Raw genomic sequence first — 14,709 nt, 5'->3', positions numbered from 1 at the left:
TGGTTCTATCCCAAGGTTACCTTTCATTTTGGAGATGAAAATATTTCATATAAACTTAAGGAAAGACAATAAAGATGATCTGTTTCTAACTGTTGCCTACATTTTATATGTGAGGAATTTGAGTCTCAGAGACATTTACACAATTGTTCGAAATCATGAGTAATTACTAACAAAATGAGTACTGAAACCCAGGTCTTCTGCCTCCCAATTCACTGCAAACTCTAGTTTCGTTCTGTCTGAGTTTCTTTCTTCCTTTCTTTCTTTTTATTAAATATGTAAACAAATGTTTATTCCTGATTCTATCTGGAATTTTAAAAACAATGTTACATTCACAGAATAATTCAGTAGGGAAATATAGAAAGCACCAAGTATAACGCTAAAAGGAGAGGAAAAGTCAGATATCGTAGTGTGTGCTTGTAATCTCAGGACTCAGGAGGCTTGAGAGAGTAACAAGTTCAAAGCCAGCTGAAGCTAAGTTAGTGAGGCCATGTCAAAAAAAAACCCCAAATAAACAAAAAACAAAATAAAAAGCAGAGGGCACAATGGGTAAAGCACTTGCCACCCAGCATGAAGATTTGAGTTTAGTTCACCAGAACCCACATGGACACAGAATTAGGTGTCCGGAATCCTCCCACTGCTGTGATGAGATGAGAAGCAGACAAACCAATCCCTGGAAGCACACAGGTCAGCTAGCCTGCTATGCATGGAATAGTAAGAGATCGGGTCTCAAAAATACTTAAGGTGGAAAGGTGAAGACAGACACCTGAGGTTATCCTGTGACCTCCACACATGTGCCATGTTGCGTGCGTGTGCGCGCTCGCGCGTGCGCACGTGCACACACACACACACACACACACACACACACACACACACACATGCCATGCACAAATGCAAAAGGTAAAAAATGTAAAAAGAGAAAGATTTTGTTTGAAAATAAGATGGCCTTTACTCTTGCAATCAGCACAAATATATCACATGATTTATGTGTAGAAACCATAGCTGTGTTTATTGTGCTGAAATTTTAAAGCATTCAGCATTGACAAAGAAGCAACCCAGCTTGAAATCAGGACATTCATTAGCTTAACAACTGAAGCAATTTTTTAAGGCAACAAAGATTAATAATGACAACATCTGCCCATAAGCTCCCCTCTGAACTTTCTCTACTCTAGTCCAATCTCTTTGAAGAGAAAAGTAAATGTATTAAATAAGATCAAAAACCATTTGCCGAATACCAAGATTTTGAAGTGAGAAACCACAACTCATAATTGTCAATAACTCAAGTAACCCCAATAATTCCTTTGAGGATAATAATCCACCAATTTTCCAACAGCTTGGAAAGATTTCAGGAGTGGGCTGTGTTAATGTCACAGTAGAGAAAGTACATGATTGATAACTGCAAAGGGCATCCATGGGTCTATCAAATTAGAAGCTTCATTTTAAGGGCACCTATTCTTCTCTAGAGGAGAAAAGTTGGCAAACTGTTAGGTAACAAGTGTTAGTGGGTGTATTGGAGCCTTTCCTGGTAATACCCAACTCACAGTGTTTCTCCTTTTCAGACACATTCACCATTTACAGAACAAGTAAGCAAAAACTGTCACAGCTTTCATGCTCTGCTATAGCTCTGTCACACCCAAATTATGTTAATGCTGCCTCCATGCTCTTCAGACAAAAGACATCCTTAATTCACTCAAATGATCACTCTGATTTCCAGCTTCCTAGAAATCACAGACCCTACCCATCATCTAAAGCTAACAGCAGAATCACTTTGACCACATCTGAATGCTGGAAGAGAAGAGACATGAGCAGATGAAGCAAGGCCAGGCCAGTAGAGAGAGAAAGCCACACCTGTGCCTGCTTGCTACTATTCCCTTTGCAGAGAGTGACATCACTGTTTATTTCTCTTTAAATACTTCTCATGGGAAGGCCTCAAATTTGCCTCTTTGCAGCAAGCCCAGATAGACAGCCGATGATTAATACTGAACACTCAACATCTAGAAAGTTCTAGAATCAATCTTATTAACCTCAAAGAGCAGTAGAAATGCAACAATAACATTTTCCAATCTTTTGTTTATTTTTTGGCTTTAAATTTTTCTTAATTTACTTTTTGGGAATTTCATACAGTATATTTTGATCATATTCTTTACCCTCTCCCAACTCCTCCCAGATCCTTCTCCACCTCTCCAACTACTCCTGAATATGGGGCCTGCCATGGTATGACTATCACTTTCCTTGAAGAAAACTGATTTTTCCTTTCCCAGTAGCTATCAATTACAAATAGCTTTTTAGCCAGGGGTGGGACTTTGTGCCTACTTAACCCATTTCCAGATCTGGTTTGAGATTGTGCTGGTCTTGTGCCTGCTGCCACATATTTCTTAATACTACGTATAGCTCTAAAGTCAGTTTGTCGCTGGCTGGTGTTTTGGTCCCTGCCAGCAGAGGTAACCCTAGAAGGCCATCTATTTCACAGTGACTTTACAGCAATATGATTTGGAAAACGCTTTCAACACAGTTCTGCTGTGGGATATTCTGTATGCTGTGAATGTATTGCTCTGATTGGTTGATAAATAAAATGCTGATTGGCCAGTAGCCAGGCAGGAAGTATAGGCGGGATAAACAGACAAGGAGAATTCTTGGAGGTGGAAGACTGAGTCAGTAGAAGTGAGCCTGCCATCCAGGGAGCAACATGTAACGGCACACAAGTGAAGCCACGGAATATGTGGCAACATACAGATTAACAGAAATGGGCTGAGTTTAAATGTAAGAGCTAGTCAGTGTAGGCCTGAACTAATTGTTGAGCAGTTTTAATTAATATAAGCTTCTGAGTGATTATTTTATAAGCGACTGCAGGGTCCGTGGGGCTGGACAGGACTGGAGAAAACTTCAGCTACACAGTTCTAGTTAGAAATATATTTAAAAGCATGTTTGCTTAAATAACTAAAGGTGAACATATATTACATATATGTAGAACACAAGAAACACACGCACACACACAACCATAAAAACACAAAATTGGAAAACATAATACAAGCAAAAGACCAATAAGAATTATTTTTAAAAACGTACTATGACACAAGTCTGCAGAAATCCCATTGAGTTCATCTTGTGTTGGCCATCTTCTGCTGGGCTTAGGGCCTGCCCTTAAGTGTGGTTGGGAAGCTCATACATGAGCACTGCATCTACATCTCTTCCACCCTTCCTTCCTGCTGCAACTCCTCCCATGTTCCCCATTTCCCTCCAAAGTCATGACTGTTTTCTTTAATTATTGTCGTTACACGTACACACACACACACACACACACACACACACACACACACACACACACGTATGTACATGTGTTCAGGGCTGACTACTTGGAATATGACGACCTATGTAGGAGATCATCCTTGGAAGAAAATTACGATATCTCTCTCAGCAGCAACTGACCACCTACAGGCATTCATCTGGGTATGGGTCATTGAAGAATTTCTCTTGTCCATGTTAGCATGTCAAATGATATTACCATTATACTGGGCTTGTTCAGGTAACTATATTGTTGAATTTTTTTTTTTTTTGGTTTTTTGAGACAGGGTTTCTCTGTTTAGTTTTGGTGCCTGTCCTGGATCTTGCTCTGTAGACCAGGCTGGCCTTGAACTCACAGAGATCCGCCTGACTCTGCCTCCCAAGTGCTGGGATTAAAGGTGTGTGCCACCACCGCCCGGCTCATATTGTTGAAATTTCATGGATACATTTTTCCTGTCAACTCTGGAGAACTCTAGCATAAAGTGTCCCGGGCTTCTGGTTCTTACAGTCCTTCTGTCCTTTCTTCTGTAGAGGTATTCTCCTCTAAGTTCTCAGTGGATGATTCAAATGTCCCAGTTTCTATACCTTGGTAGTTATTAATCTTTTGTAAGACAAAGACCCACGATGAAATTAATGAGTATCAGATCCTTACACTTCCAGTTGGCTGCTTAGCTTCGTGAGTCAGCAGCAATGGAGAAGGACAGAGCAAAGATTGCTTTTGGTGGGATTGATACATGCCTATCCCTCTATTAATCTTGCTTTCTGAGAGCCCAACAAGCTCAGGTTCCATTGAACAAACCAACTCAAACTCTCCTGAACTACATAAGAAAGAAGTTCATTGGGTTTGCAGGGTGGCTCATTCTCAACAGGTAAAGTTATTTGCCATCAAGCCTGATGATATGAGTTCAATCTTCAGGACCCATATGGTAGAAGGAGAGAAGAAAACCAGCTCCTGCAAGTTGGTCTTTGACCTCCACATGTGTGCCCACCCATTCCCCCAAATCAATGCAGAAAACATTTTCTAATCTATTAGTATGACTTATGTCACTTGGTATCTACATGATCTTAGGCAATTCACTTTAGTTATCTTGTCCTCATTTCATTGTCCAAATATAAAACTCCCACAGATCTTCCATTCCATGACTCTCTCCTCCTGGTCTACTATCTCCACTATGTGTCCAAGAGCACATGATAGGTATACTCACACTTTCCAGCATCACATTGTCTTAAAGTTAAAAAGACTTCTTGTATGTATGGCTAACAGAAATCCTTCCTATTGCAGCTACAGCTTGTTGCTTTCATGTGGAAAAGAATTTACCAATCATTGCACAGAAGAGTCTAAAATCAATACCTCTAGCACCTCCAGATCAGGTACAATCTCAAGTCCAGTTTGCTATGGTGATTAGCTATTAATTCTTAAGAGGTCTGTTCTGCACTGAAGGAAAGTTTGTAAAGAAAAGAGAAGTTAGGGGAATTTACATCAAGGCAATCAGAAAAGATGAATGCTCATGTGAATACTATTTTGTTTGTGTTTAAATTTCCTTAAAGATGGCCTCAGCCTTGACAAAATGGACTCCTGAAATAGGTATTCAAGAAGTCTGTCTTGCAAACAAGACTCCGACCCTAATGCACACTTGAGTCACTGGAGAGGAGCCCTGAAGCTATGAGCTCTCCGAAATGACCCTTTCGAACTGTTTCTGAAAGATGATTAGTGTGAAGAATAAAAGCAACTTTCCAACCAAATTTAATTCCCACCTCCAGTGCTCTCTGGTCAGCAGGGTGTGCTCAGATTGATGGAGTTTTCCTGAATCTGTACTGATGACAACTGCAGATCAGGAAATTAAAGGGCACAGTGAAAATTTTCAGGACGTGAAAGGAAATAAGCTCAGAGAACTGAGTCACCCAAGGTTGAATGAGGATAGGGCCTCATAGTCAAAGCAGAGAACTCAGGGCAGCTGCCCCAAATGCAAAAGATAAACAGGATTTGGGCCTGAGTAATCAGAATGATTACCTTAATTCTTCACTTCCTCTTCATAATAACCTTGAGCTCCTATAGAGCCTTTCTTCTAAGGAGCTCAAAATACTTGCAAAGATATTATCTTAGTTGTCATCACATCCTCACAGTCAGTAAGAGTAACGATTGCTATCGGCTTCATTTTATAGATGGAGGAGGGAAGAAAACCTGAGAGTGGCAAAGCCAGTCAGCCAGCTCATCTTTCATTCAAGTTTACCCAGAAAGGTACCAACGGCCTCTGAACTCAGCAGAAGATTCCATTTGACCAGCCAGGTCCTCAAACACTCTTAAGACCAGTCTAACAAATGGAACACACTGGGTTTTATAAGAAAACATATAAGGAATTCTACACGTGCTCTTTTCCTGGAGAGTCACAATATGCATTAGCCTAGTAGAGGCTTTTAGAAGCTCTAGAATTAACAAACCTATGCTCTTTAAACAAGAATTTCCCAAAGTTGAATACAAAATTCTCTCTTCTTTCTCCCACTCTCTCCCTCTCTATCTGACCTATGAACATTCTGTCTGATTTGGAACTCACATCTAAAAGTGTTGGATTAGGACTTGGATTGATCTGATTCTTAGCACAGCAGGCAGATCAGTTCTATACCAAGCTAAGGTAATAGGCTCTGGGGGTATGTCCTTTTCCTTTTAAAGATACTGTCTGATACATTCTGGTATTCACAGCTAGTGAGCAAAGAACCTTCATGTGACCACAGGACCCCAGGCTACCATTTCTACATCAGGACATTGGCCAAATGAGGAAAAGAGCTAATTCTACTCCCACCCACCTCTGCTTATATTTCTTTCAAACAGAACCCAGGGCTACTCAGAGGCTTCATTTAAGGGAGGGAGGGGTCCATAATGCCAAGCCATATCATCAGAGTTCATACTCTTCACCAGCATAATCTTGGACCATCAGGCACTTTAAGTGGAAATCATCAACCTCCAGGCTGTCCTATTCATCAACCTATGCAATCAGCCCCAACACAGTAAAACAGAAGATTCGAAATGAGCTTCTGGTGTATCTTAATTGCATGAGTATTAGAGTAGTCATTATATATCCATTGCAAAACCAATATAGAGCACAGAAATCTTGTGCTACCGTTAATTACCAGTGACACTACTAAAAGTACCTAAAATGTAAAAGTCCCTGAAGATTCTGCCCTGGTTAATTTCATATGAGTCAAATGACAAAAGATCACAGTTAATGGATTTGATACTTATTGCTATAATTTTCATATTTTCTCCTGGTGTTTATTAAACATTCACAGCATGGGGGGGAATTCCTGCATCGAAATTGGTAACTTGTTGCTTAAGGATGTAATGCAGATATACCTGTCTTTATCCACTGGCTATGTGAAAAATTTTGTGGAAATGCATTTTTGATAAAAACAAGTTCACTGAAAAGGTCGGAGAGGGATTGCTATTTATTTTAAGAGTATCTGGTTATGAACTCTTTCGTAAAACAACAAATTCTGCAACCTAAATGCTTCCCATTAAGTTCATTTGCATTGCAAGTCCATATATATGTGTGTATATATATACATATATATGTGTATATATATATCAGATTTGCTTAAAGCAAAACACTTATATTAGTAAATGAGGCAGGTCTTTCTTTCTTAAGATGGGGATACATTTTGATCCTCACCAATCTCCAATATCGGTGCCTTTCAAATTCATCATTAATCATCATTCTAATCCACAGAGACTCATTCTAGGTTTGCAGAGAATGTGACGATAATACTTCAGATTCCCTGCAGTTTTACTTAACTATAACCTTGCCTTTGCACATGCTGCTCATTGAGCTTAGGATGCCATTCTCCACTTAGCCACCTGGTGAATTAATTCCACTAGACTTGCTTGACTCAAATGTCATTTTCTCAGCGAAGCCTGCCTTGATCATAACACCCCCCCCCCACAGTCGGGCATCCCTCCTCAGAGCTTCCACAATCCCCTGCCCATCGCTTGTCATGCTGTTTCCAAGCTCTAGCTTGCATAACAGCCTACACTCCCTGAGAACTGATCTGATGTTTTATTCATTTCCATATTTCCAGTACCTAACATTACTACTGACACATGGCAGGTGTGCAATAAATGTTGGTCGCTTGACTGATTGCAATCCTTAACTGCTTATTTGGGGGACTTGAAAAGCAACGCGTTATCAGAAGCACAAATAAAAGTGATCAAGTAAAGTTAAGGAGTTTTGTTCATTTTACTGATCTTTCTTTGATTAAAAACAAAATGGCTACACACTTTATCTTGTGTTTCAAGAACACAAAATGAGCCCATAGAGTCGGTAAATTCACAATTAATTAATAAGTGCACTGGATTTTGTTCCTTTTTCTCTAAACATGCAATTACGTCCTAACACATCACAAACTTTCTTGCAGTAAAGACTTGAGGACCCACTAATTACAGGAGGGGAGCACTGCAGGGTTCACTGTAAGAGCCTTGGAATCTCATTGGCTGAAAGAAGAAAACCAGCTAAGAAAGTTGGGAATCTTCTGTTGGTGGGGTGGGGGACCATAATCAAGATGTCCACCAGGGTTTGGTCAACCTAGGTGGAAATTTCACATGCAGAGAGTACTAAGCAACTGCTCCAACTTGGAGGAGGGTGGGATTTCCATCACTTTGAAGTCATCATCACCCTTCCAATGTGGGCAAAACAGGTTGGACCTGATCAGCCTGCCTGTATGTTGCTGCGTTCTGGCTTGGCATGGGATGAGACCCAAGGACATGTAATGCCAAGAGTAGCCCAGCCCCATGGCGCAGAACACACGCAGACATAGAGTGAAAGTGTGTGTGTGTGTGTGTGTGTGTGTGTGTGTGTGTGTGAGAGAGAGAGAGAGAGAGAGAGAGAGAGAGAGAGAGAGAGAGACAGAGAGACAGAGAGACAGAGAGACAGAGAGACAGACAGAGACAGAGACAGAGAGTCAGAGCGACAGAGACAGAAAGGGAGGGAGGCAGAGTGTCAAATGCACTAGTCCAACTCACGCGAAATTCCACACAAAATCTACAGCATGTCCCTGACACAAAGTGCTGCATTCCTGTATGCCCAGTCACACACAGGGAGTGCCCCCTCACATTCTCTTTCACCAGTATGCAGGGGCCCACACCCCACACCACTAAGACAGCAGCCTAGCCAGGATCTGAAAACTACTAAGGACTGGTTTTGTCCTGTGTAACAAAGCCCCAGGCCCCCAGGTGCCCGGGCGGATTCACTCTATCCATCTCTCCCCGCCCCCATCCCTCAGCTCCCAGAACAAGAGAAAGCTCAGCTTTGGGAAGTGGATGCTAGATGGGGGGCGAAAAGAAAGAGCTTTAGGGATGGGCGGGAGCGGGAGTCCGAGTAGCTTCAGTGCTCTCTCGCCGCCGTGAACCAAGAGGGAAGAAATGGCAAAGGGACAGAGGTGTCTTTCTAGCCTACCTCCTCACAATCGATTCATACAGAAACACAGAAAACTGGGAAAGAATCTCCCCTTCCCTCTGCCCGGAGCTCCTCCCAGCGGCTCTGGGAGCCACCCGCAACAAAGCGCCCCCAGCACATACCTGTTCCAACCTCTTCGTGGCAGGAGAAGGGAAGCTGCTGCCCAGGATTCTGCCTTTAGCTGCTGGACAGGAGGAGCCGGGGATGCGGGGAGGAGGAGCAGGAATTGGAGGAGGAAAAAGGATGAGAGGGGATAGGCGATCACAGCAGCAGCAGTGGCAGTGGTAGGAGGAGGAGGAAGAGAAGGAGGAGGCTTCTTCAGTGGCAGCTGCTGAGGATGCTCTGGCTAGAGGCAGGGCTGGGTGTGCGGTGTGTGGGCTCACGTGCACCCCATGGCCCAGGGATGCGCGCGCGTCTGGGTGTGTGAGAGCATCTGGGTGTTATTTTGACTGTGATTATTCCAATTCCGACCTAGTCTGGAACTTGTGGTTCCTGCAGTCAGGCGGAAGTGAAACCCTTTAAGTCTTCCAAGCCTGACTGTTTGGGCCTGGGGGTGGGGAGAAGAGGGAGTGTGGGGATCCCCTTCTTTCGGCCTTTTTTATTTAAGCACTGGTGGTTTGAATCTGCACCTATCTCTGGTAATCTTATACCAAAGAGAAAAGAGCCTAAGGAAAGTCACAATCTCGCGGCTGAGTATATCACAGGACTTGTTGTTTGGACTATTCAGAAGATAATTTTTGTCTTCACTACGGTTAACTCATGATTTAGATCGCCCAGAACTTTATCGACATTCTACATTTTCTCCTTTCATTCCATTGCTACATCTCTGTGCTTGTAACCAAGGTGCCATATGCTCAATCCCTCTTTTTAGTCCACTTTCCTCATCAGCATTATCCAGGCCTCTGGGTTATCTGAAAGCCACAGAATCTTCATAGTGCTTTTTCTTTCCTGATAAGGAGAGGGATGTTGATTATAATGAACTCAGCTTTAGACCAGGGTGGTTCGGTGTGCATCTTTAAAGCATCTTTAAAAAGAACAATTGTGAAAGGCATAATTTTCTTTTGTGATTCAATATTTGATGAAGTCCTTGGTTGGAGCCTTAGTTGAATGTCACTTCACTGTTTTTGACTATTTTGCCTAATGGTTTATGCTCAGAAAATACTCTGAGATTTACAAAGCACACTCTAGTCACTCGTTTTCCCTGCAATAACATCTCTGTGATGTAGCCAGAGAGAATATCCTCATTCTCATCTTACAAACAACAAACTAAGTTCACTGAGATTAAGTAGATTTGTCTAATATTACAGGCTAATAGGTAGGTGATCTAGAATAAGGACCTCAGGTTTATAATGTTAAGCCAGACTTTTCTTTTAAAATTATATTTCAAAAAGAAATTTTAGGAGACTAAAGAGGTCACTCAACAATTAAGAACAAAAATTGCTCTTTTTTAATGTCCTTATTGACTCTTAAAAAAAAAAAACCCTCTATTTTATGTGCTTTGGTGCAGAGGTCAGATCCTGGAACTGGAGTTACAGACAGTTGTGAGCTGCCATGTGGGTGCTCAGAATTGAACTAGGTCCTCTGGAAGAGCAGCCAGTGCTCTTAACTGCTGAGACATCTCTGCAGACCCCCAAAAATTGTCTTACAGAGAACCCACATTTGGTTCCCAGATCCCATGTTAGGAGGCTCACAACTATCTGTAACTCCAGCTCCAGGGAATTCAGCACCCTCTTTTGGCCTCCACAGACACCTGTACTCAGGTGTATATCCCCCCCACATAGCTTCACATGAATACACATAGTAAAAAATAAATCTTTCTCTTAAAGGAAATTTAAAATTCATTGGTATGGTAAAGGAAGTTGACATTACAAAGCAAAGTAAGATTTTTGAAAAAGCATTTTCAGTTAAGTTGATGTTTTACTGCACAGGGTAATAAATTAAATAGAGAAAGTATTTTGGGCCTCAACCTCCAATTCACAAACTGAATCATCCCTTTGATTTGCTAATAGTATTATAAGCATAATTTGAAATGAAGTTGCAGAAAGTACAATAGGAAAATGGCCCACTTGGGTTTCCAAAGACAACAAGCTTGTAAGTGGTTGCCCTCCAAGCTAGATCTGTCTCCTCCCTAGGCCATGAAAATGAGTGATTATTTGCCACCCAAAGAACAAATCTGTATCCTACACAGAAGTCCGAGCAGTTCCAAAAGCTCATTTCTAAAGCCAGGCAACTTGAGCTAGAATACAATGCAGAGTGACCCAAAGTAATGATGCACTTCTCATCTGGGTATGGAAGTATAACAGTAAAACGGAGTGATATAAAGTTAAAGAACTGATAGTTGTCATTATTACAAGAAAAGAGAAGCAGTGATTTCTTTAATGAGACTCCATTAAAAACAATTTTATCTCTGTTGTTTTAAGACAAGTTCTCACAGGCTGGAGATATGGCTCAGCAGTTAAGAGCACTGGCTACTCTTCTAGAGGTCTTGAGTTCAATTCCCAGCAACCACAGGGTGGCTCATAACCATCTGTAATGAGATCTGGTGCCCTCTTCTGGCCTATAGGCATACATGCAGACAGAACACTACATGTATAATTAATTAATTAATTTAAAAAAAAGACAAGTTCTCACTGTGTATCTCCCTGGCTGGCTGGGAACTTACTTATGTGGAGGCTGGCCTCAAACTCAGAGAAATCTGCCTGCCAAACACCACCATGCCTAGCCCCAGCAGATATCTTTTACTATCAGTACTGACTCAGTATTGAGGGAACACAGAATACTTTGCTTTTCTTTAGGCTAGTATCAAGTGTTGATGACATGAGATACACATGGAAAACAACTACAGATGATGGAGTCTTTGTAGTTTTGAAGACCAACATGTGTAACACGAATCTTAAAAGCTCTTATTAATGAAAATCTCAGCTGAACTGCTGCTAAGAGCCTCAAAGCTTAACAGCTTCTACTTCTTGGTCTTCACGCCTTATATACCTTTCTGCTTCCTGCCATAACTTCCTGGGATTAAAGACATGTGTCACCATGCCTGGCTGTTTCCAGTGTGGCTTTGAACTCACAGAGATCCGGATGGATCCCTGCCTCCAGAAGGATAGGATTAAAGGTGTGTGTGCCACCATTTTCTGGCCTCTTTGTCTATCTAGTGGCTGTTCTGTTTTCTGACCCCAGATAAGTTTATTAATGTGCACAATATATTGGGGAACACAATATCACCACATTTCCCCTTTTTTGTCTAAAATTTAAAAAAACTTATAACTAATACAAGAAAACTATATCCAATAAGTATATACAATATATACAGTCAAGAATTACATTAACAATGTCTAGTCCATTTAAATTTGACAGATTCAGACAAAAAAACTCCATTATATACATTAACAATGTCCAGTCCATTATCATTTGACAAATTCAGAAAAAAATTTTATTACTTATCCTATTTAAAACAAGTAGTTCCTTTTTAAAAGTAGATTCAATAATCTCCCTTTTTATCTTATCATATCCATATTCTTTTTCTTTCTTTTCTGAGTAAATCCAAAAATCTGCCTTTTATCTTATCATTTCTATATCTTCCCTTTTTTCAGAGGCAATTCAGAGGTCTACCCTTTTCTATAAATAGCCAGGCATGGTGATGCACGCCTTTAATCCCAGGAAGTGGTGGCAGAAAGCAGAAAGGTATATAAGGCATGAGGACCAAGAACTAGAACCTGTTAAGTTTTGAGGCTTTTAGCAGCAGTTCAGCTGAGATTCATTCTGGATGAGGACTCAGAGGCTTCCAGTTTGAGGAAACGAGATAAGCTGAGAAGTTGGCAAGGTGAGGTTAGCTGTGGCTTATTCTGTTTCTCTGATCTTTCATCGTTCACCCCAATATCTGCCTCCGGGTTTTGTTTTTATTAATAAGACCTTTTAACAATTCGTGCTACAAACATGGAACCGACATCAGGACCAGATGAGGATGACAAAAACCAAACACTTAGGATTCGGAAGTGGATTGTGATACGGATTCTTTCTACTCATGGTCACTCATGGTTTGGGAGAACATACATAATAAAGACTTTAAAACAATGCTCATAGTTTATTCAAAGAAGTTCCTTGGTGCTTCTAAACAAATTCCCATTTATCAAAAAACGAGTAAAGAACTCCATACAGAATCTATTAGAAATACCTGAATTTAATACTCCTCCAGGGACTCCCTGTTCCAGTCTGGTACCAAATAGTCTATTCTTATTTGAGCCTTGCCAAGCACAGAGAGATTGAGTCATAACAATGCTAAGAGCCAAGCTGTAAAATAATTGGGAAGAAAGTGAAATCTGTCTTTGCCATCTTTCTACTCTTTCTGTGTTTACCCTTTGTACCCATTGTCAACTTTGGACATCAAAGTCTATCCAAACTGGGTAAAAGGCAGCATGGGTATTTCATTCACAGCTACACACCTGTATATAATTTTTTTTAATCAAAAAGAAGACCAGCAATAAGAGACAAGGTCAAATTCAATGAAATGGATCACAATAGAAGCTCTAACATTGTATGTACGAAGAGGCTAGATATACCTTGAGTGCCTTCAAATTATATTCAGCGTGATACTCTTCATAAATAAAAGAAAACCTTTGGTTTCTAATTCGTGACTTAAGAGAAATGCAGACTAGTCAGAGTGTGGATTGCTATGTCCAGTCTGACCCCCTTCCTTCATAAATGATCAAACAAGGGCTCATAAAGGTTCAGACTCTTTTCCAAGAGCACAGAGCTCCCAAGAACAAGAGTCATGACTTGAATAACAAGTTCAGAGCTCTTTTTACTACAAGGTGCTACTTCATCATTAACTGCTTAGAAACTGATAATGGACCCTTTCTCCAATGTATGGGTGTGACCAAAAGAATGAGAATAGAAGCAAGACAAGAAGGCATACCAGGAATTTTTCCCTAGCTGTTTCTTCTAGAGGGCATTTCAGGCATGATCAATATGAAAAATCATCTATGTGATGCCAGGAACCTAAAACTGGACATGATATTAAGAGTATGACAGTAAAAATAGCTGAATCTTGCATTAAAAAATCGCTGTAATGATCAGATTATAATGAACCTATACTCTAAATAAATTAGAAAACAAAATCTCACTGCCACCACGAGTTTCTAGTGTTTGTGGATCTGTTAATGAAGGTGTCATTTTACCTTAAAACACAGACAATTTAAAATAATCTGATTGTTAAAAATAGAATATAATACATATAAGTAGCATTATACAGACTGAGCAGGTTGTATTTACATATTTAGAAACGAAATGCGTTTGTGTGTGTATAGAAATGATTAATGAAAAAAAGAGGCCATGAATTTGAATGAGAGAAAGAAGGGGCATATGGGTGGATTCGGAAGGAGAAAGGGGAAGGGGAAATGATGTAATTATAGTATAATCTCAAAAGAAGATTTTAAAAATAGAATATAAAACCCAACTCGATTTAAACTTGCTTTTATTTGTCTTAACTTTATAATTTCTTTTTTCCTTTTCTTTTTTTCTTTCTTTCTTTTCGAGAGAAAAGACCCTAGTCATCCTGGAACTTTCTCTGTAGACCAGGCTGGCCTCAAATTCAGGGATTCTCCTACCTCTGCCTCCTGAGTGCTGGGATTAAAGGCATGTGCCACCACTGCCTAACTTAACTTTTTGATTTCTATTTAAGGTGTAGTTAGTTGTGTAATATCTAGAAGTTCATGTAAGATTTATCAACTAGTCTCCTTACTTCTGGACATGTTTGAAAAAATTTCAAATATAGAGGAGAATAAAGACGTGGTCCCTGTCTTCTAAGAACTACATGGAGCAGGGCATGCCTGTAACTCCAGATATTTGTGAGGTGGAGACAGTAGGATCACCACTTCAAAACTAGCCCACACAGTGTCTTCTAGCGCAATCTGAACTACAGAGAGAGACTCATTCTTGAGAGGTCAAGATTCAGCTTAATGGTAGAGCAACTCTCTACATGTCCAGT

General features: G+C 40.6%; 1 protein-coding gene across 5 annotated transcripts in view; it reads right to left on the bottom strand.

The window, feature by feature from the left end:
• Nucleotides 1-9,165, bottom strand: part of Pak3 (p21 (RAC1) activated kinase 3) — a 277,699-nt gene extending 268,534 nt beyond the window's left edge. For 3 of the 5 annotated variants that reach the window (XM_052737446.1, XM_052737394.1, XM_052737472.1), the window contains exon 1: nt 8,846-9,165. The gene's annotated coding sequence lies outside the window, so the exon portion shown is untranslated. The remainder of the gene's footprint in view (nt 1-8,845) is intronic. The other 2 variants (XM_052737480.1, XM_052737484.1) reach the window with 2 other exon arrangements.
• Nucleotides 9,166-14,709: the final 5,544 nt, after the last annotated feature.

This window comes from Peromyscus californicus, unplaced genomic scaffold (assembly GCF_007827085.1).
Source record: "Peromyscus californicus insignis strain IS unplaced genomic scaffold, ASM782708v3 Scaffold_10__1_contigs__length_136768540, whole genome shotgun sequence".
NCBI lineage: Eukaryota > Metazoa > Chordata > Mammalia > Rodentia > Cricetidae > Peromyscus > Peromyscus californicus.
This window is presented reverse-complemented; position numbering and strand designations above follow the sequence as displayed.